Source organism: Melanotaenia boesemani, chromosome 13, assembly GCF_017639745.1.
Source record: "Melanotaenia boesemani isolate fMelBoe1 chromosome 13, fMelBoe1.pri, whole genome shotgun sequence".
Taxonomy (NCBI): domain Eukaryota; kingdom Metazoa; phylum Chordata; class Actinopteri; order Atheriniformes; family Melanotaeniidae; genus Melanotaenia; species Melanotaenia boesemani.
Window position 1 is genome coordinate 31,097,432 of NC_055694.1, and position 25,427 is coordinate 31,122,858.

At 42.3% G+C, this 25,427-nt stretch overlaps 1 protein-coding gene across 7 annotated transcripts in view; it reads right to left on the reverse strand.

The window, feature by feature from the left end:
• LOC121651923 (extracellular sulfatase Sulf-2-like) overlaps positions 1-23,243 on the reverse strand; it is a 126,890-nt gene extending 103,647 nt beyond the window's left edge. For all 7 annotated transcript variants that reach the window (XM_042004385.1, XM_042004389.1, XM_042004391.1 and 4 more), the window contains exon 1: positions 22,937-23,243. The gene's annotated coding sequence lies outside the window, so the exon portion shown is untranslated. The remainder of the gene's footprint in view (positions 1-22,936) is intronic.
• Positions 23,244-25,427: the final 2,184 nt, after the last annotated feature.

Consider the following 25,427-nt stretch of genomic DNA (forward strand, 5'->3'; position numbering starts at 1 on the left):
AATTATTTCTGCAACTTTTGCTTCCTGGGCCACTTAAATATAAAAAGAATCTGTTGGGACAATTTTTGCTGTAAAATTTTGATTGTCTGCAGGCTGAAAATCTTTTGCTAGTTCTTCAACTGATTGCACAAAATATGAATTGAACTCATCAGCAATAATAGCACTATTGGTTATATTTGTGCCATTAATAGTAAGCTCTGCAATCTTCCTGTGTTTATTTGATTTGTTAATTAAATTACTCAAATGCTTCCAAAGTGTTTTATTGCTACCCTTAGCATTGTCAATTAATTGGGTGTAAAATGTTGCTTTTGCTTTGCGCAGTTCAAGTACAATTTTATTTCTTGTGCTTTTGTAAATCAAAACATCTCAAAAATGAATGGTTTGTGTTTTGAAAACCCTTTTGTTTTACGAGAAGCCTTATAATTGCCTCCTTTTGTGTATATATTCTGATACAAAACCACTTACTTTTGTTTAATATTTAAACTAAACTCAACGAAACAGCAAACAAATCCACAAAACCGAACGAGGACAGTAGCTCACGAGGACCGGAGTTGGAGACCCCTGTTCTAGAGTTTCCGGGGCCCCAGGCAGCAGTTTACAGGGGGCTCCTCCAACCAGCATTCATCACTCTTTTATGATATTTTATATGAATAACAATAACATTTTTAATAATATATGTATATGCTTTCTTGATAATATATGAAATTCCTCAAGCCTGACTTTTGGATCTTTTTTGGACAACTACCACTATTTTTCTACTTTATTATTTTCAATTTTCATTAATTAAACAGGGATAATATGATTTAATATGGTTCCAATACAGAATATTAAACTATGTGCTGAGGCCTGTATTATGATTCCTTACAGTATACAGGATATAAGCAAATAAATGCAGTTTTCAGAAACAAAGGCAACTGGACACATGGAAAATATAACATAAACACCTGCAGACAACGCACAACTTACATTTATAAACTTTGTAAGCGCATTATCTAAATCTCTTGTTAACAAATTCTAACATTATTATTTTGACAGTTTAACTGCACACAGCTTTAACTTTATAACTAAAGAAAGTGTATTGTTCAAGATGCGTTTTTATTTTTAGCCTCATGACAACCAGGAACTCAACATGAGGACAGACTGAGCTACTCTGAGCTAAATTAGCCTCCGTAATATCTCCACTACCTACGTTTTTGTCACAGACAGAAAACGTCTCTTCATTTTGATAAACTCACTCTCCCCTGTTTGTTTACATAAGACATGGTGTTACTTGCAGCAAGACTAAGGGGTGGAGGCGTAGACCATTTACGGGGTTTCGTCCTGGCCCACCTCTGTCACTGCAAACACTCCACATTGTCACTGCTCTGTAGCGAGTCAAAGTTGGCCGGCGACTGGAGGCCCAAGCATTTGCCTGGCATGCCGTTCGTGAGCGATGCTGACAGCTGCCACTCTGACCATGGCAAGCACCTGAAGACACAACGTGTGCACAGCTATAGTGCTGGAAGTGCTGTCGCAGCGACAGAATGGTTTCGCATGAAGGAAAAAAAAAAAGGTAGTGATGGCTGTGATGAGGTGGTCAACGGTCACGGCCACCCCAGCCTTCCGCCATTGCCGATACGAGTACTAAAACCCTGTTACAGTACGGGTAACGACTAAGTTGGTAATTTTGTGATATATTATGAGTCATCTTGCAGCATCCTCTAAATGTAAGGATGAAAAAATGTCATTCTACATAAATAAGGAGGTTAAAGTGGTTTTGGTGGATTGTGTTTATCGCTGTGACAAAGCATCTACATGGCCAAAATAAGGTTCTTTTATTGAGATAACGCATAATTCAGATTTACAATATGGCATGAGTAAAAACTTTGTTAAATAGAATTAAATAAATAAAAATATCCAATCACCCGAACGCTGCAGCATCTGCTTCTCCCCTCCAGGTCAGTTAGCTTAGCCTTTAGCTTCTTGTTATCACTTTGAAGCTGAGTGCTTAAAGTTTCTACCTCCTTCAGCTGCTGGTGAACAGTGTAAGCATTTTCTTCAAGTGACGACAGTCTGTTGTGGTGGCTAGCGACAGTTGTTTGGACTCCGTCCAATCTGTCCTTGAGTTCTTTGAAGGACATCTTGAGCTCGGAGGACAGGGCAGATCTGTGGTCAGCTAGCAGTGCTATAATGTTGCGTTTGCTACCATGGGTGTCAGCCTTGGACTTTGCTCCTGGTTTAGTGGTTTTTAGTGGTTTATGTGTTAATGCATTTTAAAAAATGCATGTCAATTCCACAGATTAATCTCTTTGCATTAACGTGTTAAGTTTGACAGCGGTAGTTTTTTCACACTGGTGTTGGTTTTGTAGTATCGGAGCACTTTTATGAATACGAGTACACTTGCATGGTATTGGACAGTTACCCTATACTGATATCAGTATCAGTGAATCCCTAAAATAAGGGACATGAATGTGCACTGGCCCATCAAAAGTATAAAGGTTTGTTGAACTTAACGATGTGACTGATGGTGTTTCACAGGAGGGATCACGCACTTTAAGAGGATGAAGACAAAGTGAAGGGTCTCCATTCCAGAGACCTCTGCCCTCATAGAGAAGTGTGGATTTTAAGCAGATTTCAACAACAGTTTGTAGATGTTCTGGAGATAAATAATTACAGCCTGCAGTTAGTTTGACTTCACTGCTGCTGCAGAGACCAATATGGTTTAAACTGCTCCATGAAGAATTTACATTCATTAAAACTAAAATCTCTCCCTCTCCTTCCTTCCCTCTGTCTCTCCCCCTTCTTCCTCCTGGGCTCTTAGCGAAGGTCAGCTTCTCTGAAGCGGCAGTCTGTAACGATTACCACTGTCATCAATTTTGCCTCAGTGAGGGTGAGGAAGGGGAGGGCTTCATCATGCAACAGCACAAGGCAAGCAAACACTAATCAGAGCTGTTCTCAGATAAATAAAAAGTCCGGCTCAGCGACCTTCTGTCCAAATGAAACAAAGTGAAAAGGACAATTAAGTTGTGGGAGATTTATGAGGTGATTTATGTGACGCTGATGAAAAGTCACAGCCTTTACACAACCTTGGAGAAACTGTGGTGTATTTGCAACAAATTAGAGGTTGGAAAGATCTGCCAGCGCCCCCTGGAGGTGGGGGCATTCATTACAGACAGAATCTGTACATTTAGGACGCAGAAAACAACTTTTACGATAATGGATGAGTTTTCACAGCTGAATCAGAAGTGAAGCTGGAAATCTGGTTAAAAAGGTTTCCATCCTGATGACGGCCCTGGATGACGGGAAGTCAACACAGTCCCGAATACACTGTGTTCCAGCTTATTCTACTGTTGTGATCCAGGCCTGGAACTCAGCAGTGTGGCTGCCAGGGGTCATTGTGAGTTTATGAGTTGTTTTTGCAAAAACAAGAGAGAATAGAAGGAGGAAAAAGCTGTCCTTGGTTTGAGCCATAAGCATGTCCCTGTATGTACACTAGTGCTCGTTGAAGTAAAAATAAATTCTCAGTTCAGACCACCAAAGATTTGGACCATTTATTGTTGTTACCACCAACGGGCCGACAAATTGGTGGCCACCTTACTACGGTTCGAAACCGGGAAGCCGTTTAGGAAACACTACATATGCTGTTTTAGTTCATTTCTCCTCAATAATCAATGGGAATGACAGTGAATACAAATTTTAATCATCAAAAATTGCATAAGGTTATAAAATAATCTGGATTTTATTAAACAAAATTTCAAATGAATACAAGATTTTATTTCCATTCAATCAATCTAATAACCACTGTTCCAGGGTATGAAGTGGCAATGGCATAAGGGCGCATCAGATGGTGACACAATGAGGTCCTGAGGATGCTAGCCGAGCTGTTGGAGAGATGCAGAGTGACAGCTAACAGCATAACAGGTTCCCTTCGGTTGGCCTTGTTGTTCCTAAGGCCAGGAGAAAACTGCCACGACCCTGCAGCTAGATCAGCTGGTGTTTCCACCTAAGATCTCACAGACAACGCCAAGCCCCCAGGGGTGAATCGCTTTGGAGAAAAGTGCTAAATGGGAGTAATGAAGCCGCTAGTTTAGTCATTTGTTTTAATGTACAGATACATCTGAGATGGGTAGCAGTTTATTTAGTGTTAAATAATATTTCTTTCTAGTTGCTGGGTGCTCCAGCTCGGTGGGTGGGGCTCCAGCTGGATGGGCGGTGCAGAGGGACACAATCACCGCTATTAATGAGGTGGCCAAGAAACTGCAGGAAATAAAGCCCGTCTTGACAGAAATTGGAACAACAATAAAAAAAAGCATTGTTTGAGAATAAATAAATAAAAGGAAATCCTCCTCTTGTGTGTTTCCTTAGCGTAGCATCACTTCTAGACCTCCAGAATCTAGTCTGGTCCCGCTCTGCTGGAATGAAGGACCAAAGCTACTTTTCATACTGACTGCTACATGCTGGCAGCAGACTGTCACCTTATTTAGCTGGATGGATTTTATGACATCGAAGTTTTGTTTCACAATGACAGAACATATTTTATTGGTTGAGGTTCTTATTAACATTTTCCTTAACCCCCTTTCGAATGTGCATCTTTATTAATTTCTGAAAACAGCTTTAATATCTAACATGTGGTGTGAAAGGTAATAGTGGATCATGCACAAATGTCTCACATTTCACAACATTTCCTTGATTTTTTAATTTAGTTTCCCGTTTTCCCATATTATGTGCATACAATTTTTGGCGTACACCGGTTTTTGTTCCTATGGAAGCTTGATAAATGAGGCCCAGGGCAGGGCTGTAACCATCCCATCCAGTGGAGGTAGGGCACAAGGGCTTCATCAGCAGGTCAGCAATCCAGCTTCTCTGGACAGCTGGATCAACTGGGGCAAACCTGCAGAAGGCCATCGAGGAGATAGCAGAGGAGGCAGAAAAAGGTAGCTATTGGTTCTAGCTATAGAGAAAAGACAGCATATGGGGTCCAACACCCCAGTAAGGGCAGCCGCAAGGACTGGCAGGGAGACACAATGGGCACTATAGGAGGTGCGGCAGGAGCAGGAGCAACACCACTTATATGATCGAATATAATTTTTTTTAAAGCTAAACTAAAAAAACTAAACTTAAAACTAAACTAAAACTAAAAACAAAATAACATTTTTCCAGATCCTGTTCCGTATTACGACCAAGTCCTCCTCTGATATCACCTTATCAACTCTATCATCATTGAACCTGAAAGTCCATGGAAAGTTTCTGTTTGGATCCCATTAGGTAGACCACAATTTTATCCCAAAGTTCCTGTTTGGAGGTCTTCTGCCCCCCACCTTCATAGATCTTCTCAATAGGGTTGAGGTCAGGGGATGATGGTGGCCCCACCATGTGTTTTTCTCCCTTCATACCTATAGCAGCCAAAAATTCTGCTGCCATTTCTGAGCATTGGAGGAAGCGTTGTCTTTACTGCAGAAGGAACACATCTTCCTTTGTACCACGGCAGAAAATGGTCAATTAGAAACTGGACAGATTTATCAGAAACCACTATTAAAGGGTCCTTCCATCTCACTCCCTTTTATTCCAGCCCAGAACATCACTCCACCACCACCTGCTAACATGGCAGTCTTGTTGGGGCATATTGGCCATCCACCAACCATCCAGACCTCCATCCATCTGTAACACGGCATTCATCAACAGCAGTGTTGGGCACGTTAAAAAAGTAACGGCGTAAAGTAATGGAGTTACAGCATTATAAAAGTTATTAATTACTCGGAAAGGTACCTACTGTTATGTTTTTTTAAATGTTCAAGTAAGTTCTCTTTGATGGAATTTCAAATTCATCTGCATGTTCATTTATTCACAATAAAACTGAATATTAGATCTGACTAATGAATGAAATGGAAACCCAATAGAATAATTTACAAACAGAAAAATCATGGACATTAATCTCAGGCTGCTGGAAGTCGTGTCTCCTTCTCAGGAGGAGCTTCACCTGATTCTTACCTGCAGCCACCTGATTCTACAGCCACCATGAAAAAAAGAAAGTTTCTGGTTATGATGAACATTTCTCATAACATTCTTGTCTTTTATCTCTGAGAGGAAAAAGTGATGTCTGTGGTTCCAGATTAAAACTCTTCCTGTTTTCTCTGAACTCGCTGTTGCTGAGTCTTTTGGTCGTTAGTGTGTGGCTGCGCACCGACTGGGTCCACTCCATTACTGTCAGCCGGGCGGTGACGCGATGAGAAGTGATGACCAGAAGTGGAGGAGGAAAGTGTTTCCCTGTGGAAAGAGGCTTTACCAAATAAAAGAGGCATATCACAAATATAATAAAAAAAATAATAATAAAGCCATCATCTTATACGCATTTCTTTCAGGTCGTAGTCTGTAAAGTGCAACAGTGTCCATTGGAAGTCTGTTTAATTAACACAGGACAATTAGTTTTGGAACATACGGTAACTTTGCTGCCTAAAGCTGCTGAAAGAATAATAAAATCAGCAGAAGTTGTTTGATGAATCATATTAATGACAAATAAAGAGCCACACATCAACATTATGAGGTTGGAACATTTTCTAAGTTTCTCAGAAAACCGACTGATTTGTTTGTTCCACCATTGTGGTTAAAAGGGGCGTTCTCTGCGAACGAGCCGTCGGATCTTAGCGGGTCATCCAGCTCATGCCCTGGCTGATCGCCCAGTTTAAACAGAGTGAAAACTCTGCGATGAATGGTGCAGAGCTTAGCTTGCAACCGGTCACAACCAAGCGGCAACCTCTGCCTGTAAAATAAGAGATCCAAATAAATTGCAGTTCACCCCTCATCCACTAGGGGCTGGCTCCAAAACAGAGCAAATCCCCACAGACCCCCATGTTAAAAAGCCCAACTTCACAGCAAAAATAAACATGTTTAAAGCCTGGTACAAAAAACATTTTAGGATTAATAGGTCAAGTTTACCTTCATGACAACTGTGAGGGGGGTTTTTTCCTAACTCATCCATTTGGATGTTATTTAATCTTGAAATTTTGCATAATTAGGTGTGTGTCCTTTTGATTGACAGGTATCCAATATAAACGATATAAACGGAAAGAAGGGAGAGTGTAGCACAACCGTGATTTTTAGCCGGCTAACAACGCACCTTAGGTTTAACCCGCCTACCTCCGTTAGCTGGTTAGCTACCATTGCTCGGGGTTAGCTCTTAGCTACAGGCAGCTCAGAGTTTGATGGTTGTCAATCATCCATCCCCACCTTCACAGTCCCCCTCTCAGCTCGACCTCTTTGCCCATTTTTGGATTTTCCGGGACAACACACGTGACGCTGCCAAGATGGCGATGGTGGGAACGCCCAACGAGCTTCACCTTTGCTCATCAAAGCAATAATGAATCCGGTAGGGCTGGGCAATATATTGATATTTTCAAATATATCGAGACTTTATCAGACGCAATATAGAAGGAAGCAATATCGTTTATATCAAGATAGCTTGTTTTGAGTTAAAAGCATCTTTTCTTTTGCATTTTGCACAGCTGTATTTTAGTTATGGTCATTGAAAAGTATTTTAAATTTATTTTGTTTTAGGAGCATTTAATTTAATATAAAGGTACTGTAATTTCAGTCAGCTGTTTTAATGCACATGTGCTGCTGATCCTTAATAAAAGTATATTTGGCACTGAAGGCTGTAAATTAGAACTGTCTCTTTGGTTACTTGACAAAAAAGGTATATTGAGATATATATCGTATATCGTGATTCAGGTAAAAAGTATTATCCTCAGCAACGGCGTTGTAATGATGGAAAGAGTAATTACTCTATTAAGACTCTATTACTAAAGAAAGTTGCACAGTTAGCAACGCTGTTTACTTTAACGCCATCACTGTTCATCAGTGAAGAAACTAGTTAGAAATACATGAAGACTAATTTTCGAGTCCACTGCAAACATTTCTCCGTGTGATCATTGGTTATGGGAGGCCCAGATGCAGCTTTATGTTCAACTGCAGCCTCTGGAGGAGGCTGATGGAGAGGATCACCAGCTGATTCCTGCTGCTGCTCATCAGCTGCTCTCTGATTCTGACATTTACTTACAAAGCCTAAACACATATGGAATTGTGGTTGATTTGTCTTTGCCTACAGAAGGATGATTTTCTTTTCAAGGTCTTTACCATTATATTTGGTTCAGGAAGTCATAGTGACATTAAACAAACCAACAATTACAGGTGTAAATAGTTAATCACTAATATTTGTAGGATGCATACCCATCCATGGGTTGGAGCCTATCCCAGCAGCGTCCAACACATATGTGTCCATTAAAATTCAATATTCTGACAGGCATATAAAAGCACCAGCTGTTTCCTCTGAATCAGCTTTAGAAGCACTTCATTGTTTCCAGTCTGTTAACTCACAAGGTGGACTTCCTGAATGTTGGTCTGAGATCGGAAATTTGAATTCCAGCATTCCCAGTAGCAATCAGGTGAGGCAGGGTACAGCCGGACAGGCCTGTCATGCCGAAGTGTGGAGCCGAATTCAAGCCTGAAAGTTCATTTTAGAACAAGTGACTTCATCATGAAAAGCTGTTTCCTCCAGACGGTGGCTTTCCCCACTGATCCCACCAGAGTGAACCAGCACAGGGGCTGAAGGGGAGTCTTAGGAATTTAGAGGAGGAAAATCACCACAGTGTCTCAGCTCCATTAAACCTCAGAGTGTTTCTGAAAATCATGATCTCACGTGGAGAAAAATCCTGATTCTCATTTTAACTCTCAGTAAAGCTGAATAGTAAATAAAGTAGAATTAATTCACATCAACAGAAACTAAAACAGTAAAAGCTTTATGAAAGCAGAGCTGCTGAACTGGTTTACATCAGTGGTCCAAGTCCTTCATGGACCAGTTCCTCCAGAGACCCTCTGAGGACAGAAGATGTGTGTGTGCTGTCATAAATTCTTCATTTCGGAGCACACGGAGCTGATGTGAACACACAGCTGTCTGAACGAGAATGAGTCTTCAGCAAGACAGCACATTAAAAAATGATGCTGGGTGGAACCTAAACGGCTTCAACAAAGCCGAGAGCGGAGCATGGACACACTGGACTGCTTCACTGACCGTGCACAAACAGAAGAGCTCCTGCTGTTCTTTACATTCTACATGTGAACCTGCTGACCCAGCCCAACACACATACATGTTGACATGATTCATTCTTGAGCTCCTTCCTCCAGATTAAAGAGAAACTTTCAGACGCTCATAAAGCTGCTCAGAGCTGCATCTTTCGTAAATGTTCAGCTGTGACCAGTTTCTGGACAAGAGAAGAAGCCTGATAACTCCAAATTTGATTTATTTCAGAATAATTCAGCACAACTCACAGACAGTCAGCAGTAGGCAACCAGACGGAGTCATTAAGTTCCTTTATACCTGGGTATTTAGTTGCTGTTAGGGCACCAAAAATCAGGGATGCACAGATAAATCAGCCTTATATCGGCAGACTTCTCATTGAGCCAATCAGAAAGTAGGATCACGAGTAGGGGCCTGAAACTTTTTCATTTGCACTATGTGCTTCATTTATTCTTCACAAACACATATACTGATATCTTCACAGCTTGACAAATCTTCCTTTACTATGACTCCAGAAGTATTGTGGCTGGGTATCACCACTAATTTCCTGAATCAATTAGATTTCTATTAAATTTGATTTGATATCAATTCATTTACATATACATGTACTTATGTAACGACACCAATTTCTCTTGAATATTAAAGACCATCCATCCATTTCTATTTCACAGGTCGCCAGTCCATCGCGGATATTAAACACATTATTAGATAACTGCTTTTCTTAAACACTGACCCCATTTACATGATCATCAAAATCAGATATCTGGGAGCAATTAGAGTACTGTAATAATCTGATCTGACCACATCAAACTGTTTAGTTTTTTAATCAAAGGACGAAGTATAAACCTGTTTTAGAGGAAATGTGACTTTAAAAGACTTTTGCTGTGAGAGCATACGTGGGGAGTGGCATCACAACAAAGCTGAGCCCACATTTCTTAGCGTTAGCTGCTAATGTGAGAGGTAATGAGCTGCTAAAGAGTTTACAGGTCAATGTAATCCAGTGGTGAAAGAACAAAATCTGATTGAGGCATTATCCCGGTGAGAAAAGCTGACTGTGGATGGAAACAACGCTGGTAACCTTTCATTTGTATAAATATGCCGAGAATCTGTAAGTCACGGAAGAGGAGGGTCACTGTTATCACCAAAAGAGAAAACTAATAAATAGCTAGTTTTATTAATCAATATTGGAGCAGTAAAACTTTAACTGATTTAAACTGATCAGTTGATATATTTAACCTAGCCCTATATGTACTCATTTCATGGTGGCTATGAAATGTGTGAGCAGAGGCCTAAAAATAAAGGCACAGGCCTCAAAAGGATGAAGAATGACCCCAGCCATCCATTCTCTTCCACCTATCCGGGGTCGGGTCGCCTCATCACCTCATCTACCTCCTCTGAATGTGGAGGAGCAGCAGTTCTACTCTGATCTCCTCCTGGATGAGCGAATTTCTCGCCCTATCTCTAAAGGGAGAGTTCAGATAAACTCATTTCGGCCACTTGTAAATGCAATCTTGATCTTTCGATCACTACCCACAGCTGGTGGTCATAGGTGAAGGTAGAGGGTAGATTGACCGGTAATTGAGAGCTTCGCCTTTTGGCTCCATCTTTCCCTCATTTATGAACAACACCCCAAGATACTTGAATTCCTGCACTTGGGGCAGGATCTCATTCCCTACCCAGAGCAGACACTCTGCCCTTTTCCAGCTGAGAACCAGGGTCTTAGTCAATTTCAAATAACAATATTTGAAATTATTGTTAACTATGGTGTTGACCTTGGTTTTTAAAGGCTGGAAATGGACCATAATACTAGTTACTGAAAAATATGTTGAGCTAACAGAAACAACTTGCTGCGCCACCTTAGCTGTAAACATGCTTTGGAGTACCATGACTGTCTGAAGCTATGATTAGCACCCTCCACTTTCTCTGGTAAAACTGAAAAAGATGGAGGACATTCGAGTCAGATGACAAGTGTAGACGTATTTGCAAAACATATGGACTACAACAAAAAAAAGCAGGAGGTGATGGAGATAACCAACACTAGCACAATCAATACATTCACAACTACTGGAAGGTCCATTTCCTGCTTCCATCTTTCTGTAGTACCACTGTCTTGCATGTTTTAGATGTTTTCCCACTCCAACACACCTGATTGAGATTAATGGATCTCTTTAAGTTCTTTAAAAGCCCTTAATGAGCCTTTCATTTCAGCTAGGTGTGGTGGTTATGTGTAAAAAACCTTTAAAACATGCAGGGCAGTAGGCTGAGAAATACTGGATTCCACAGTTTGGTCCAAAGTTTTAGCCAAACTGAAGCAAAGCGAACCAGAACAGCCATGAAACGTGATGCATCGCTGCGTTCGGAAAGTTTCTGTTAGAACTCCAGCTGATGTTCGGTGGAAAAACGTTCATGAATCCTGACAGCAGAGCTCCACACACACGTCACTCAAACAAACAGTTAAACACACACACAATGAACATGTTTGATGTGTCGGTTTGATTCCAGCTCAGCCGAGCAAAACGATGACATCATTGTCAGCTGATTCCACTCAGTCCAAGGTTGATACCATGGCAACGCAGCCAGATGACCTTTGAACTCATTACAGCTTTCAGGACACACTCACACACACTCACACAGACTGTTTCTGTCACATTTACTTTTTGTCACGTGATCGTTCTTCTTCTGCGTTTTTGCTTCGTCTCTTTCTGACACAGATTCATTTAGAAAACCAGCCGCTTGAAGCGTGCGAGGCGGCCGAGTGTGTGTTTGTCTTGTGTGTGTTGACGTCTGTCTGGCTCTGTGAGGACCGATGTGAGGACGCTTGGTCTCTTTCAGGGTTCAGACCTTGCTTCAGAGCTAAGGTTGCTAGTTAAACTCTTGTCTGGGCTGAACGAACCTTCTTGTGGGCGACGCCTCCACAGCTGTGAGCAACAACCTTGGCCAACCTTGGAGCAGAGACACTCAGGAGAATATTGAAAAACAATAAGTCAATGTGTCTGTGTCAAATTCATAAATCTTGCTTATAGCAAAGCTGGGAAATTTTCTGGACTTAAATCTGTAATTTTCTGTAGATTCGAGTTCAAATTAATCAGTGATCTCAGAAGGTGTTTATCTGCTTTAATGTTGCTTCATTATTTAGGTAAAGTGCTGTTATCACAGTATCAACTCATTTAATATCAAAGTCACAAAGAGACAAGCTCTGGTTTTAGTTTCAGTTCTAGTTTCTCTACATTTAACCATACAAATTTTATTTATAAAGAACTTTATAAACAACCACATTAAAACAAATAAAAACCCCAAACTTTTTTTAAACTTTTTTAAACTTTGTTTAAAATGAACCCTAAAATGCAGGCAGCCAGTGGAGTGAACCGCAACTAACCATCATGCACATGTGCAGAAGTGGAACACACCTGAGTTCAGCACCATGTGTGATTTCATACACTCACCATCCATTTTATCAGCTCCGGCTGTTCCCCTGCTTGTTAACACAAACATCTAATCAGCCAATCACATGGCAGCAACTCGATGCATTTAGTCATGTAGACATGGTGAAGACGACTTGCTCAAGTTCAAACTGAGCATCAGGATGAGGAAGAAATAGGATTTAAATGACTCTGAAGTTTGGCATCGTTGGTCTGAGTATTTTAGAAACTGCGGATCTACTGGGATTTTCACACACAACCATTTCTAGGGTTTACTTTCGCAGCATAATGCACCATGTCATAAAGCTCAGGGGCCTCATTTATTAAGCTGGAGTAGGAACAAAAACCTGCATACGCCATATATTGTAAATTTTGGGGATTTATAAAAGAAAAACTTGACAAGAAAATATCCCTACCTCCACGGAAACTCTGGCCATGGCGTATGCACAAAATCTGGGAAAACGGGAAACAGCGACACAAACGGTACAGAATAAAATCAAGGAAATGATGAGCTGGAGAGTCTGCTGCCACATTTACCAGTCAGTAAAAGAAAATGTGAAAAGTTAATCGCATGACATGTTGTGACTAATTGCATTGTTACGCGCAAAATGTCTCTTTCCTTTAAAAAAAAGGCCTACATCTATATAAATAAAATGCAGTAAATTTTGATTTACAAACACGACATCAGGGACTTCCAACCTGCGACTCTGGAGCTGCAAGTGTCTCTCTGGACCTTCCACAATGCCTCTAAATACATGGCTACAATATTTTTTAAAAATCTATCTTTCTTGTCATTAGGTTGGAAAGAAGGGACTTGTTTTTGCTTTTATCTTACATAACTTTCCTCAAATATCTACATCCCTTAGAAGAAAGTCTGTCTACCCTCTTTTTAAAAAGGTTTTATGTTTTTCTTAATTTTAAAACTTAAAACTGGAAATAAAAATGTGGCGTTTCAAAAATAACAAACATCCTATGGTGGCTTTTCATTAAAAATATATATTAAGTTGACTTTTTGAAAAGTCTTGTAACATTTGCATCTCTAAAGTAGTTTTATTTAGCTGGCTGAGGGAAAAATGGCTCTTTGGATTGGAAAGGCTGCACTAAACACATAAACAGGTTTAGCATCAGTTTTCTCTTTAAACAGCAACAGTTAAAATATTTCTTCATACATATTTATAAAATCAAATATTTATGAGAAAGAAGGATGAAATGTTCAGGATTTACTAACTAAAAGGTAAAAAGTCAGCAGGATGAATTTAAAGCTGTGAAGCTGCTTCCTTCTAAACACAGAAGGAACAATATGTGATGAATATCAGCATCAGGTGAACAGACAGAAAGCAGGATTAGAATCTCACAGCTTCTAGATGGTGAGGAGAGAGAAATATTCACAATATGCACAATAACTTCCATCCATGCACCTTCACTGCTTCATTATCCAGATTTCTGGATATAAATTCTCTAAACTTTCATTCTTAGCTTGACTGTTTAGCTTCACCTCTGCACCTGCAGCCTCCGCCACCGGTAGTTAAGGGTTAACATCTCGTTTCAGGGTGTAGCGTCAGATGTGCAACTAAACATGTGTGGTATCCACAGAAAGTCCAGAATCTCAGCTACCAGCTCAGTAAAACCATTTCTATGACCACCAAACACAGTTAAGACAACAAACAATTCAAAAACCAGCTACACAAAGTCCGAAAAATAAGTAAACACAGATGATGTCTCACCATGAACACGAACAAACGACTCCTCTACTGAAAGCTCACATCTCACAGATTCCACAGCTGGAAGTTTCATCTCGCTACGACCAAGATTCACCGAACCAGAGGCAGAAGAAGACCCGATTTATGCTTTGTGTTTGTAAAAGTCAGAAAACATGTCTTACCTTTGCTGTCTTGTGTAAATTAAAACCGCATTTATAAAAAATATAATAATAAATTAAAAGTTTCTCATTGTCTTTTGAGAGCAGTTTCCCAACCAAAAATCACGATGTTCTGTCATCTGCATGGGTTTTGACAAAGAGAAAAGTCAGTTCTTCTTCTTCTTTGTTAAGTTCCAGACAGAAAACGTCTCTTCAATTTAATAAACCTGCTCTCTCCTGATTACATCAGACGCACCGCTGCAGCAGGGAAGGAAGACATGGACGCCATGTTTCTGACATCAAAGCCAGTGGCCAGAAAAACCAAAACAAACAACAAAAAAAAAAACCTTAATGCGTGATTAACGTGTTAACGTGCCCAGCCCTAATTCTTACACAATCCTTTTGTAATTGTTGTCCCAATTTCCATCAAGACAGTCTCCATTTCCCACAACTCCTTGGCCACATTGTTATTGACGGTAATGGTGTCCCTCTGCACCTGCAGGACTTCCTCTGAGGACACGGCTGCTACGGTGCTGCGTGGAGTCTCTAGCCTCACCCTCTCCTGCAGCACCGTCAACCCACCTGGAACACCCAGGAACTATAAAATACCAATCTCAGATGTATCTGTACATGTTTATATTATACATTAAAACAAAAAAACTACATTACCAACAACATTACCATCATAGAGCAGAAGCTTTTCTCCTAAGTGATTCACCACCAGCTGCTTTCTTGAACATGACAATGAGTTCTCTGGACTCCAATGGCCTCCACAGTCACCAGGGCCTCATTTATCAAATTGTGTGTCGCAAAGCAAACTACAGGTGGCGTACGCAGGGAAAAAAGGGCATACGGCGCACAAAAACCTTCAGATTTATGAAAACATGCACATCCTACGCCTGTTTCCGTTTATAAATCAAAATCAACTCTAAAGTGGCTGCATGTGAGGTAACGCTTTGCCACGCCCACACGGTGGCTATAAAAGGTCAGGTGAATGCCTGTAATAAATATTCATCACATCATTTCCATGATGGCTCAGGAGGGAAAAAGAGGGAAGACGCAGCTTTTTTTGGAACGCAAGACAGAGATTCTGATGGACCACGCTGACAAACGTAAAAATGTTTACTTGGTGGGCACGGCGTGGGCATTACCAGGGTCAGAACGGCAGAGGAGGGCAGCAAGTGGCAGATGCTGTCAACACCATGTCAGAAGGGAAGACACGCCAGAGGCGTCGTATACTCCAGGGCTACTCAATTCGGTCCTACGAGGGCCACAATCCAGCAGGTTTTCCATGTATCCCTGCACCAACACACCTGAGTCAAATTAATGAGTTATTGTGTAGAACCTGATTGGCTGTTAGAGCCACCTAATTTGACTCAGGTGTGTTGGTGCAGGGATACATGGAAAACCTGCTGGATTGCGGCCCTCGTAGGACCGAATTGAGTAGCCCTGGTATACTCCTTTCCTGCTCCTGTTCTTCTTCTCCAGTTGTTTGTTTCGCTGGTTACTATTCTGCTCAGTACTGCCCCCACGATTTCCAGTGGTACTGCTCCGTCTTCAGCGTCAAGCAATAGATAGCTAAGCTTCCTGAAAACGGACCAAATTATGCTCATACCGACGCAGGAGACAGATGAAACTGTCCGTCCAACTGCGTATCCGTTTTCTGCCTCGAGCATAAATGCGCCAAAATCTGTGACCCATCAGAATCTGTGACCAAATGGCGGCGACAGTGTACATTTCTCTGAATGTCACACCAGAAATGGTGACCTATGTCACCACTTCAGTCTAAAAATGACCCTCACTTAGCCAGGATCACAGAGGTCACCATTTCTTATAGCTATGAGAATATGTAACTTTGCTGTACCTGCATTATAATGAACTCAGACTTCAATGCAAGTGTCAATTCGCTCATCTTCTAAGGCGTACAAGCAGAGAAATGTACACTATCAACCCCTGCAGTCATAGATTCTGATGGGTCACAGGTTTTGCTGTAACACTATGCCCTGATGTTTTCCTGTAACATTTTATTATAAATCTGACTCAGTCACAGCTGAAAAGATCCTGTGGAGTCCTGGGCAAATTTGAACTGATAAAGTGATTTTTTTATTTAAATTCGGGCTTGTTTATTTATTTATTTTGAATTACAGAATTTCCATAATATTGCTGAATCTAACCGGAGGGGACAGAAAAAAAGGAGAAGGATGAATAGAAATGAAAAACGAGAGTAAAGAAAAGAAAGACAAGACAGAGGTACAACAGACATAAGGCAACGACCCTTCAATCCAAACTAACACCAGACAAACAGCTGCTACACCTGTACAGAAACACAACAGAGAATTTCTTATGGCTTTTACAGGTAAACAGTAATGACAAACATCACGAGCACCTATAAGAGACAAGCAAGCTGACAAAAAAACAAGCAAATATGTATTACAGCAAAAACCAGAGTACCAGAAGCACATGCTCAAAAAGCCCAAATAGAAGTAGCTCTTTGTGTATAAACCCACAGTGTGACTTTTGAAGTGTTGTCTGTGGTAATACAGACTAGTTTCTTTCCACCAGGTCCACGTAGCTATTGTTTGTCTCAGACCAGCAGCTATGTTCTGCCCGGTGTGATCTGGAAAACATTAGCCTGGAGACATTTCGTTTTAACGTTGAAATCTGCGTCAATAAAATGTAGCGTGACATTTATATACGGCTCTATGGTGCGGTTTGACCGCAGGTCCGTAGCAGTGGTGAAACATCGGACTGTAGCCACGTCCTTCACAACACCCTCACCACCCTCATCATAGAGGGTGGGAGAGACTCTCCACTAACACGGAGATGAGATGGCAGTGATGCCGTAAGTGTTGATGAGTTTGTTAAATCCCGGGTTGTTCACTGTGTTAACTGAGAAAAAGTTCTGTTTGTTTGTAACATTTGTGTCTCTGGGAGCTGGTGGATTATTTAGTCACGACTCACAAAAATTGAACATTTTTCTATTTTCTTGTGTCGCGTTGCAAGCCCCCGTGTACACGTCTACATGCACATACATTTCACATGCACGAATGCCGCCTGTCACTTGGCTGGAGGAGGACAACGATTTTCGCCTCAAGTTCCATAGAAAATGATGAAGGAGCGACATCGCCTCACGTGTGTCCAGCCCTTAACTGCCAAGATGGTTGCAACTCGCGCTGAAAAAAACTAAAGTAGTCTGTGCTGTGGGAGGAGTCTGCAGCAGAGCGCTGCAATGCTAGCTGCGCTCGATTTGCAACTGAAAACAGCACAAGAGGAAACTGCAAAGGACAAAAATAATCGGATCCTTTCATTTTTATGATCATTGAAAACCCAGATCATAATTGTGATTAAAATTCGATTAATCCCCAAGCCCAATGATGACATGCTTCTGACACACACTGCAGCGTGCCGGGTGTGAGCAAAACCATTGACTAAAATTGTTGCAATTAGCTTCGAAAGTCCGTGGCATAGCCAGAATGCAGTAAACACAGACCTGGTGAAAGTTGACAGTTACTAGTATCAGCAACAAATCAACAACCAGTCTGGAAGCATGAGAACTAAAAACCAGCTGAGAACAGACAGGATGGACTTTTACCTGAACATGACACACCAAAAGCAAACAGCCCGGACGCCTCAGAGATACATCATCAACCAGACCTGAAGAATCCCTGAAGCAATCACAAGCTTATAATAAATAATCTCACAGAACCCTGATCAGACCCCAAACCTTCACAGAACCCTGATCAGACCCCAAACCTTCACAGAACCCTGATCAGACCCCAAACCTTCACAGAACCCTGATCCGACCCCAAACCTTCACAGAACCCTGATCAGACCCAAAACCTTCACAGAACCCTGATCAGACCACATACCGTCACAGAACCCTGATCCGACCACATACCGTCACAGAACCCTGATCCGACCACATACCGTCACAGAACCCTGATCAGACCCCAAACCTTCACAGAACCATGATCAGACCCCAAACCTTCACAGAACCATGATCAGACCCCAAACCTTCACAGAACCCTGATCAGACCACATACCGTCACAGAACCCTGATCCGACCACATACCGTCACAGAACCCTGATCCGACCACATACCGTCACAGAACCCTGATCAGACCCCAAACCTTCACAGAACCATGATCAGACCCCAAACCTTCACAGAACCATGATCAGACCCCAAACCTTCACAGAACCCTGATCAGACCACATACCGTCACAGAACCCTGATCCGACCACATACCGTCACAGAACCCTGATCCGACCACATACCGTCATCGAACCCTGATCAGACCCCAAACCTTCACAGAACCCTGATCAGACCCCAAACCTTCACAGAACCCTGATCAGACCACATACCGTCACAGAACCCTGATCCGACCACATACCGTCACAGAACCCTGATCAGACCCCAAACCTTCACAGAACCCTGATCAGACCCCAAACCTTCACAGAACCCTGATCCGACCACATACCGTCACAGAACCCTGATCAGACCCCAAACCTTCACAGAACCCTGATCCGACCCCAAACCTTCACAGAACCCTGATCCGACCACATACCGTCACAGAACCCTGAACAGACCCCAAACCTTCACAGAACCCTGATCAGACCACATACCGCCACAGAACCCTGATCAGACCACAGAACCCTGATCCGACCACATACCGTCACAGAACCCTGATTAGACCACATACCATCACAGAACCCTGATCAGACCACATACGTCACAGAACCCTGATCCGACCACATACCGTCACAGAACCCTGATCAGACCACATACTGTCACAGAACCCAGATCAGACCACATACCGTCACAGAACCCTGATCAGACCCCAAACCTTCACAGAACCCTGATCCGACCACATACCGTCACAGAACCCTGATCAGACCACATACCATCACAGAACCCTGATCAGACCACATACCGTCACAGAACCCTGATCCGACCACATACCGTCACAGAACCCTGATCAGACCACATACCGTCACAGAACCCAGATCAGACCACATACCGCCACAGAACCCTGATCAGACCACAGAACCCTGATCCGACCACATACCGTCACAGAACCCTGATCAGACCACATACAATCACAGAACCCTGATCCGACCACATACCGTCACAGAACCCTGATCAGACCACATACTGTCACAGAACCCAGATCAGACCACATACCGTCACAGAACCCTGATCAGACCCCAAACCTTCACAGAACCCTGATCCGACCACATACCGCCACAGAACCCTGATCAGACCACATACTGCCACAGAACCCTGATCAGACCACATACCGTCACAGAACCCTGATCCGACCCCAAACCTTCACAGAACCCTGATCAGACCACATACCATCACAGAACCCTGATCAGACCACATACCGTCACAGAACCCAGATCAGACCACATACCGTCACAGAACCCTGATCAGACCCCAAACCTTCACAGAACCCTGATCAGACCCCAAATCTTCACAGAACCCTGATCAGACCACATACCGTCACAGAACCCTGATCCGACCACATACAGTCACAGAACCCTGATCAGACCACATACCGTCACAGAACCCTGATCCAATCCCATAAATGTTGCAGCCTGAAAAATTGATGTTTTTCATCTTTTTTTAATACTTCTTTTTCCTTCCCAACTCTTTCAGATCTGACGCATCTCCTGAGCTTCACTGACAATCCATTCCTTGCTGCTGGAAGTGCTGGAGGCGCTCCTTTTTCTTCTTCTACTGTTCAGTGCGATCATGCCTTCTACTGACAGCGCCGTGAGCAGCCGGGCCAGATATAAATATTGCATCAGGAGTTCTAAACTGTGAGCAGAATGAAGACATTTTATGACTTTCATCGGGTGAAAATCAGGCGCAGGCAGCCGGGTGCCATTAAAGTCTTCTTCAACTGCAGGCCACTCCAGTTCTCACAAAGTCACCCTCATATTTTCCTGTTTAAAACGCTGATTTTCCACAGCTTGGTGGCAGTGACAGACAGCTGAGTTCTCCCTGGTGATGCCTGATCTGGATGTGCTCGACAACTGTGGGGTTTGTCACAGTGAAGCTGCAGGGAACAGAACATTCATGAAACAGTTTGGTTCTTTTTTGCTGCTCCTCCACATCAAGAAGAGCCAGAGGAAATGGCTCGGGCATCTGGTTAGGATGCCTCCTGGACGCCCCCCTGGATCAGTTTTCCAGGCATGTCCCATTGTAAGGAGGCCCTGGTAGAAGATCCAGCACATGATGGAGGAACTATTCCTCTCAGCTAGCCTAGGATGCCCCAGAATAAGCCAGAAGATGCGGACGAGAAGAGGAAAGTCTGGGCTTCTCTACCCAAGCTATGACCTGACTTCATATAAGGAACAGAAGATTGATGTATATATATAAAAACCAACTTGTGTCCTCACTGCTGGACTTCTCCTCATATTTGAAAGACCATCCTTACAAAAGTAATTCTTACATTTTGAACTGAATCCCTGACTATTTGCTCCATCAGAAACTAGAGACTTATCTTAAGATATGTTTATTCTTTTATTAAGTTCTAAAGAAAGAACCAACATGTACAGAAACAGTTTGGAGTTTTGTGACTCTGAGTTTGAAACGAGTGAAATATTGGCGCTTTTTTGTGAATAGAAAATCAGTTTGGAACTACTTTAAAGACAGGATGTTGGGTGAAGATGTCCAGTCATCAACTATATAAAAAAGCAACATCTTATTCAGGGTCACAATGTCTGATAAGAAAAAGATCTGATTATTACAACCTCCAGCCCAAGAAAGGCAGAACAGGGGCGACTGAAGGAGCATTTCACAACCATATAGATTAATTGGCGACTGGGTATAAAAGGAGCATTTCAGAGAGGCAGAGTCTCTCAGATGTAAAGATGGCCAGAGATTCACCAATCTGAGACAAACTGGGTCTAAAAATTGTGGAACATTTCAGAAAATGTTCTAAATTTAAAACTGTAAAGACTCTGAAGATCCCACCATCTACAGTTTATAATACCAAAAGATTCAGAGAATCAGAAGGAATCTCTGTGTGCGAGAGACAAGGCTGAAGGTCAAACTGGAGGCTGGTGATCTTGAGGTCCTCAGGCAGCAATGCATTAAAATCAGACATAATTCTCTACTGGAAATCACTGCATGGACTCAGGAAGACTTCCAGTGAACATAGTTCACTCTGAAATCTACAAATGCAGGTTAAAGCTCTATTATGGAAAAAAGAAGCTACATGTGAACAGGATCCAGAAACTGCACCGTCTTCTCTGGACCAAAGCTCATATAAAATGGTCTGAGGCAAAGTGGAAAACTGTTCTGTGGTGAGATGGACGAAAATGTGAAATTCTTTCTGGAAAGCATGGACAGCGTGTCCTGCAGACTAAAGAGGAGACGGAGCATCCAGCTTGTTATCAGTGGACAGGTGAAAAGCTGCATCTCTGATGGGATGGGGCTGCATTAGTGCCTATGACGTGGGCAGCTTCCACATCTGTGAAGCTCCATCAATGCTGAAAAGTACATGGAGGTTTTAGAGCAACATCTGCTCCATCCAGACAACGTCTCTTTCAGGGAAGGCCTTGCAGATTTCAGCAAGACGATGCTGAACCACATCCTGCATCCATCACAGCAGCATGGCTTCACAGGAGAAGAGTCCGGCTGCTGAACTGGCCTGCCTGCAGTCCAGATCTTTCACCAGTACACAACATCTGGAGAATCATGGAAGCAGAAATCCAGCAACCAATGGGACAACAATCCTCTCCTAAAACTCCAGCAGCTGGTCTCTTCACTTCCCAAATGTTCCCAGACAGTTGTTAAAAGAAGAGGTGATGCTACACAGTGCTGAACATCACCCTGGAACTACTTTTTAGAAATGTGGTGGAATTATTTATTGCGCCATTCCTGAAAAGGTTTGACTCTTTCGTGCTGTTAAATGATAAGTTAAAGCATCAACTGCATCTTTTTTATTTATTTTTAATCAGGCTTCTGCTACTGGAAAAGGAGTCATGATGAGATCAGTCCCATCCAACTCTTTCCTGGTTGTTTTTAATAACTCAGATGTTGACAAAGGAGTTGGGGGGGGGGGGGGGGGGGGGGGGGGTCTTTCCTCCTCGGATTTCATGTCTTCAGTTTGTTTTACTGTTTTCTTCTCTAACTTATTTATTTTCTCTTTCCATGTTAACATTCTTGTGTTGCTGCCTTGCCAGGAAATATTCAAACATAGGATTTATTATTAAACTATAAAGAAAGCTGGGTGGAACAGCCTTCCTCTTCCTCTCCCTCCCTCCTTCCTTCATCGCACTCCTTTTCTTTTTCCTCCTCCCTCCTTCCTTCCTTCTCCTGACTGACCTGTGTTGCGCAGCTCCAATACACTCCCACGTGCTCTGCAAGCAGGAAGCAATAAAGACACAACACATACACACACTTAAAAACACTGCTGCAAATGAGTGTGACAAGTGGAAGTACAACGTGGCCTCAAAAACGAACGCGCGCGCAAACACGTTAACAAAGCTGCCCGCACAAAGTCACACACACACACAGAGTGAAGTAGAGCATAACTGAGCAGTCTGCACGCTCACACAAAAACACACGCACGTTAGTGTAGACGCTCGTGCACAGACCTCCTGCTGCGGCTGCGTCGCCTCCTTCAGGTCCTCCTGCTGTCAGCAGGTGTTCTCCTCTCAGACACCCGGAGCAGGAGAAGGAAGATGAAGGCGCAGATCAGACTCTCTCCACCATGCAACTCTTCGCTCCTTTCAGCAAATCCAAACTTGTGCTCGCACTGGCATGTTTTTTGTCTGCAGAAGTGTCAGCTATGACTTCCTCCCGCTCCTCTTCTTCCTCTCAGTCTAACGGAGTCCCAGAGTTCCTCTGTGCAGCAGCCGCCGCGGCTGAAGCCATCTGTTGCAACTCGTCCGCCTGCTTCTCCACTTTCACTCTCCCTCCTTTTCCTCCTCCTCTCAGGCGGAGAGAGAGGAGGGGGCGGGGCTCTGTCTTCCCTGTCAGCCAATAAAGAGGCCCAGAAATCCCTCTCTCCGACTGGGAGGGGAGGACCTGCAGTGGAGGGGACATAATCAAGCACATACAGCAGGGCCAGCTAAATTAAAGAGTTAACACGCGCAGAGGAGAGGTGGTCAGGAACATCGGAACCAAAAACGAGTGAACAACTTAAGCTCTGATGACACCTTCGCGGTCAGAACTGAAGTTTAGATGTGCAGAACCTGGAGGTTCTGGAGGGGATCTGTGAGCAAAACTGCCAAAGCATCTCCTGTTCCTGCAATTCAGCCAAGAAACTACCAAGTCACTGGTGCAATCCATTTCTTAAAAACGTTTAATAAGCAGTCGTATGTCAGTTTTTAGTATGATGTTTTTATGAGAAGATGTTTCAAAATACTGTGCGATTTAACTATTTAACTATGGTGATAAAATATGTCTACTTATGGGTGTGTTAATGTAAGCTACAGCTAATTAGGCTTTACTGCTTTACTACTCATGGACACGTTTTAAACCAGAGGATTAAACAGGAAAAACCAAATCTACTCTGGGAAACACCTGGTTTCCCTTTGACAGTAATTTTCCGCACCCATTATGTATTAACTTACTTTAATCCAAATAAACAATCTATTATATATGTCAGTGATTGTTTATTAACAATTTTGTTAATTTAAAGCTTTTTTTTACTGTAATTAAAACCCAATCAGCTGATTTTTTTGTAAACGTTTAATATTTAATCCAGTCTAAACTACACAGACATTTACTTGTGTACATATAATTAGTTTTCTTGCCAGGACCAAGATGGCAGAAGCGTTGACATGTCGATGCAGCTTCTGCATATGTCTATGGTGGCATTTGCCACCATAGAAATCTGGATTGGACACCCTCTAATACAGGAGAATGTAAGTGTCTTTCCAGGCATGCATGAATTACCAATATCACTCTACCAGTTTGAAGTCAATTTGAAAGTAGACATGAACAACCACATGCACAACCCCGCCCTACCATGGACAAAGTTTCTAGAGAAGTATGAAATAACCTGGCCAAAACAAACTTTTATCTTGTTCATTCCACCTTGAGAACAAGAAGAAGTGAAGTTCTCTATTCTCACAAATTTTGTAGCAAGCCTTTGTTATCCTTTTAAATATTGACATTTGACATATTTCTAAGACATAACTGAGCAGTTTTTGTCTCTGTGTAAATACAACTACTAACATTGTGAAAGACTAATTTAATGTTACCATGAAGCTACGTAGCATTGCTAATCTAGTTTTATGCTAGCATTAGATTAGTTTGAAACTAATGTGGGAAAACCACGTTTTTTAGTTTTTAGTTACTGTATTTAGGGACTACACATCAACTCAGTTAATTAAGATTTTCAAATTGGAGCTGAAAATCAACTAGAAAAGTGCTCAGAGTACGCCAGTATCCAAGTTACTTAGCACTGACTATGCTAGCGCTACATGATTCAGATTCAAGGTTAGCTGTATTATACAAACAAAATAAATAAAAAAGTCAACCAACATTAAGCCCAATGGCCATTCAGAGAAGAGTTTAAAAATCTGTTTGTTCTAGGCCATAGCATCACAAATCTATATCCTGAGGGAAGCCACATAATAAAGGGGATGGCTCTGGTCTACCAGAACAGAGCGAGCCTTCCTAAGTGTCCTGGTCTACAAAAGGTCACCCAGGTTGTCTAACAAGGATCCCACAACCTTGCTGCATTTAAACAGAAGGCTAGCTAGTAGCTACAGCATGAAAATGTGGAGAAATATATAAATAATCAGTTTGATTTTGTATCGGAAGATATAAGAATGAAGGGGAGATATTTCTGATTCTTTAGTAAAAAGGGGGACACAAATCTGGTCGAGACAGACCCAAGCCCCAGTCTCAGCAGCCGGACAGCTCCCAACGTGGAACTAGCCACACAAGGATTCAGTCTACCACCACGAGACAGTAAATCCTGTCACCCTACCACTGCCCTTCCTTCATTATTATGTGACCCCCTGATAAACTCTTACCAACTCATACTGGCCACACACTGCTGTGGGATGGCATCCCATTCTTCAGCCAGCATCTGTCACCAGTCAGCCAATGTGGTTGTGTTGGTCATTCTGG